The sequence below is a fragment of the Portunus trituberculatus genome, chromosome 24 (assembly GCF_017591435.1).
Source record: "Portunus trituberculatus isolate SZX2019 chromosome 24, ASM1759143v1, whole genome shotgun sequence".
NCBI lineage: Eukaryota > Metazoa > Arthropoda > Malacostraca > Decapoda > Portunidae > Portunus > Portunus trituberculatus.
In genome coordinates, this window is record NC_059278.1 from 19,379,489 (window position 1) to 19,384,781 (window position 5,293).

Below are 5,293 nucleotides of genomic sequence, written 5' to 3' on the forward strand. Positions count from 1 at the left end.
AGGTAATATAGGAGTTGCTTAGAAAAATGCACACACAATGAAGGTTGAGAAAAAAAAAAAAAAAGTTAGAAAAGGAAAAACAAACTACAGAACAAAGGAGAAGAGGGAAAAAAGGAACATTGTACAACAGACACAAGAAAAAAGAAAGAAAAAGAAGAAAAAAAAGAAATAGAAAAACTAGATACATACAAAAACCAGAAAAGTTAAAGAACAAACAAAATACAAAAAGAAAAAAAAAACGTGCAACCAATAAATAAAATAAATAAATAAAACAAATAATAAAAAGACAAAAAATATGCAAGAAAAACAAATAAAAGAAACAGAGAGAGAGAGAGAGAGAGAGAGAGAGAGAGAGAGAGAGAGAGAGAGAGAGAGAGAGAGAGAGAGAGAGAGAGAGAGAGAGGAAAACACGTAGAATAGAAAAGAAAGGAAAAGAAAGGAAAGGAAAGGAAACGGGGGAAGAGAGAGAGAGAGAGAGAGAGAGAGAGAGAGAGAGAGAGAGAGAGAGAGAGAGAGAGAGAGAGAGAGAGAGAGAGAGAGAGAGAGAGAATACTAGCAAAGAGAAAGGGAAGATGGAGAGGAGAGACAAATACGGTGAAAGCAAACCAGTTAAACTCTAAAACAGCTCCAGGAAGGCTTCAATTAAGAGTCAGCTGATGGAGGTTCAAGATTCGACACCCGTGATACCTGAGGGACCCACAAGCCAGCTTAGTGCAGGGCGAGTATCCTTCCCCAGTGTGAGTTTGGTTTCTTGTCTCTTTTTCCCGTTACTTTTCTTCGTGTTGCTCTTTTATGCTGTTACTTTGTCCTATAGTTGAGTTTCTGCACCACTTGACTCACCCTTTCCTTTCTGAGTCACCCTTTCCTCCTCCCTGATTCACCCTTTCCTCCCTGACTCACCCTTTCCTCCCTGACTAACCTTTTTTACTTGTACTTCCTTATCCACCTTAGTTCTTCTCCCTGACTTCACCCTTTCCTCCTTGACTTCACCCTTTCCTCCCTGACTTCACCCTTTTCCTCCTTGACTTCACCCTTTCCTCCCTGACTTCACCCTTTTCCTCCCTGACTTCACCCTTTTCCTCCCTGACTTCACCCTTTTCCTCCCTGACTTCACCCTTTTCCTCTCTGACTTAATCTAACTCCCCTCTGTCTTTGTCCTGTTGTCTCACTTAACGCAGCATAACCTTCGCCCCTGATTCACCCTTGTCCTCCTCTCTAACTCCCTATTGTCCTCCCTTACTCACCCTCCTCCTCCTGAGTCACCTTTTCCTCCTTGACCCACGCTGTCTTCTTCCTGATCCATCCTTGTCTTTCCTCACCCACTCTTGTCCTTCTTCCTGACCCATCCTTGTCCTCCCTAACCCATCCTTGTCCTCCTCTCTGATCCACTCTTGTCCTCCCTGACCGATTCTTGTCCTCCCTAACCCACACTTGTTCTCCTTGACCCATTCTTGTCCTCCTCCCTGACCTACTACTACTACTACTACTACTACTACTACTACTACTACTACTACTACCAATAAATAATAAATAAAAATAGGAACCAAATTAATGAGACGCGTAAAAACATCATTTCTTTCTCCCTGACTGTAATGAAGCTTCTTTTTCTGGGCAAGTGTTCGAATGAAGCCTGGTGAAGCCTCCTCGCATGGCCTCATTACCCTCCCTTGCCCTATCAAACACTGCCACTTATCTGATTACTTCTTGCCACTCTCTCTCTCTCTCTCTCTCGCGGCACTCAGAGAGAGAGAGAGAGAGAGAGAGAGAGAGAGAGAGAGAGAGAGAGAGAGAGAGAGAGAGAGAGAGAGAGAGAGAGCAAAATTGATAAAAAGAAATCTATTTTACCTTCCTTTCACGTTCTACTTCATTTTATTCTCTTATTTTCACCGTTCAGTTTTTCATTTTTCTCATATTTTCGTCCGCGATCAAAGACACGGACGAGGAAGAAGGATAGGAATGTGTGTGTGTGTGTGTGTGTGTGAGAGAGAGAGAGAGAGAGAGAGAGAGAGAGAGAGAGAGAGAGAGAGAGAGAGAGAGAGAGAGAGAGAGGCGGGTATTGATTGCTACTTCTACAACTCTACGGGTGTGCCTTCCTCACATTTCATTCGCAGTGAACGCGTGTGTGTTTGTGCGTCCCTTCCCCTCACTCACTCACTCTCTCTCTCTCTCTCTCTCTCCTCCGCCACTACGCTCAGCTCGTCCTTCTGTCCTTCCTTCTTTTCTCCTCCTTAGTGAGAACCCCCAGGGCACTACAACGGCATAGACCCCTGCTGGGGAAAGCGTTACAGGGAAGCTCTAATCCCTGTGTGTGTGTGTGTGTGTGTGTGTGTGTGTGTGTAGACTCCCAGCCACCACCGCCACGTTTCATGATTCCTCACATAAAACCAATATGGATTTCTACACTCTACACTTCTCATCTTGCTATATTCTACTTGTGGTGTTGTGCTCCAGCCCGCCCGCCGCCTTCCGCCCCGCCCGCGACACACGCCCGCAGCGGCTTACCTCAGAGGGGATGAGTCAAAGTTGCGAGGAGGCCGCGGGAGAGGGATGCTGGGTGCGCTGGCCCGGTCGGAAGGCCAGTGAGGCGACTAGCTACACGCGAGGCCAGCACACCAGCAGCTCTCCCTCCTTCTCTCCCTCCCCCCTTCTCTCCTCTCCCTCCCTCCCTCCCTCCCTCCTTCTCTCCTTTTCATCTCTTTCAGGAGCAGGGATCTTTTATAGGCGATTGATTGAGTCTCGAAGCCCTGGAGTGTAAGTGTGTGAGCTTTTCTCTCATCCAGTGCAGGTCCAGCTCGCCAAATGCCGTGTGTCGCCAGCAGCACGGGGCGGAGCGGCGGCAAGTGAGCAGGGGCAGTGTCGGGACAGTCAGGACAGGCGCGCTACATTGTGAAAACGAACGAGAAGCTGGAACGAAGGACTGCGGGGATGGGGGAGGGCGCGTGCGTCGCCGTACGGAAAACAAAAGCTTGCGTTGACCCCACAGCAACACTCGAGGGGATGCGTGCCCGTAAGTTAGCGGCGACGAGGTGCGGGCACGCGGCTGACAGCTTAGTAGAGAAGTGTTAAGGGTGAGAGAGTGGAGGAGCAGTGGTGTGTGGGAGGAAGGTTGTGGCGATATTGATCACTGACTGTGTTGAGGGACAAGGAAGGGAAAGCAAGTGCTGACGCTGTGGACAGGTGCACTAAGGGAGGGTGGCGGGGAGGGAAGGGAAGCAGGTTGGTGAGTGAGTGTACGAGTGACAACAGCGATAGGAGAGAGGGAGGGAGGGGTCGTAGATAAATACACTGGTTTTATATAGAATACAAGCAGGTGTGTGGAGGGGAAGGGTGGGAACGGACAGGTGTGCTGGGATGAGATACAGGTGATGAAAAGGGGACGGGAAGGGAGAAATGAAGAGGAAATGAAGCGAAAAACGAACTAAGAACACAATACCGACTTACTCAACACAAAAAACCTGCTAATGTGAGGAGAGAGAGAGAGAGAGAGAGAGAGAGAGAGAGAGAGAGAGAGAGAGAGAGAGAGAGAAAGGGGAAAGAGATGAGGAGGAAGCAGAAAGAAAGGAGAAAATAAAAAAAGTAACATCACGACTTAGCAACACAACGCAACACTGCCAATCACGTCAGAGCAATCACCATGAAAGTGACACACACACACACACACACACACACACACACACACACACACACACACAGACACACAGAAGCACCCTTGGGCGTCCTAAGTAAGACAGAAGCGTAATCTGGATAGGAACCTTTCATCTCGTCGCTGTAAGTCAAGTATAGACCAGCCACTGCGCCGCACGATCCTCCTTAAGACCACCTCCCTGAACCTTCCCGCCACCACCACCACCCAGCGGCTCCTTCACGCAGACACGCCCCGAAGGACAAGCAGAGGGAAAGGGAACGAGGTGGTTTGAAGGACTGAGCTAACAAATGAATACGTGAAATTAACTTTTGAATTTAGTAAGCAGAATAACTCTCTCCTGTTAACGCCTTCAGTAATGGGACGCATTTTTATCTTGAGTTTTGAGTGTGATTAGACGATTTTATTGACATTAAGAAGGGTTTATGAAGGTCAGAAGATTAATGGTCAGTCTTTACTATTTTAACCTTGAGTTTTGGGTGTGATTAGATGATTTTATTGACATTTGGAAGGGTTTATGGAGGTCAGAAGATATATGGCCAGAATCTTCACTATTTTAATTTCCCACATAAGTTTCTGGAGCTGCATAAAAACACCAAATAGTGCGCAGAATGTAAATGGAAACGCGTCATGATACTGAAAGGAATAGTGGTGTTCCTCGCAGACAGATAAGCTAGGAGAGGCGAAGGAGGGAATAGTGAAGGGATAGTTTGAAGTACTGAGCTGACTGAATACGTGTCATTAACTTCTGAACTTACTGATGAGAAATAACACTGTCCTTATGTTTTAATGGAGTTCATCGCAGACACACCAGCGGGAAGGACAAGTGAGCAAGGTTTGAAACGAGCTTATCTCTCTCTCTCTCTCTCTCTCTCTCTCGGCACCATTCAATTCACAAAACACATAGCAGTCAGAGAAATGAGGCTAAGTTATATTCACACCAACTCAATTCTAAACTCGGCCAAAGGAGAGAAACATTCGGCACTTGACACGGGGACACTGCGCCACTCATCAGAAAGGCTGGGCTTGAGGAGACTCGTAGCCGTCAGTCTTGAAGTTAAGTGACGTCAAATCAATTACCTTGAACTTATGACACGAAAGGCGCGACTTTTTGACACTGAAGCTTATGACTCAACAGGGAAGACGCAAAAACTCAACACTCAAATCAACGCACCATTTTTTTTTTTTTTTTTTTGCAGTTTGCCTTTTTCTCCAGGTTTTTTTTTCCAGTGGCCTTTTTTTCCAGTGTGCCTTTTTCCAGTGGGCCTTTTTTCTTAGTGTGCTTTTTTCCTAATGTGCCTTTTTCCAGTGAGCTTTTTTTCCAGTGGGCCTTTTTTCCTAGTGAGTTTTTTTTCCAGTGTGCCATTTTTCAGTGTTTTTTCAGTGGGCCTTTTTTTCCAGCGGACCTTTTCCCAATGGCCCTTTTTTTCCATTGGTACTTTTTTCCCAATGGCCTTTTTTTCAGTGACCTTTTTTTTCATTTTTTGTTGCCCTTGGCCATTCTCCCTTCTTGCGTAGAGAGAGAGAGAGAGAGAGAGAGAGAGAGAGAGAGAGAGAGAGAGAGAGAGAGAGAGAGAGAGGTGGTGGAAAGACGCAACATTATGGCAGTTTAGCTGAAGACAACAAGGAATGTATCATAAACGCACCAAA

General features: G+C 46.5%; 1 protein-coding gene across 1 annotated transcript in view; it reads right to left on the reverse strand.

Moving 5' to 3' along the window:
• The window catches only part of LOC123508131 (phospholipase A2-like), a 38,949-nt gene extending 36,313 nt beyond the window's left edge, over positions 1 to 2,636 (reverse strand). Inside the window, exon 1 of the mRNA XM_045261635.1 lies at positions 2,503 to 2,636. The gene's annotated coding sequence lies outside the window, so the exon portion shown is untranslated. The remainder of the gene's footprint in view (positions 1 to 2,502) is intronic.
• Between the last annotated feature and the right edge of the window lie 2,657 nt (positions 2,637 to 5,293).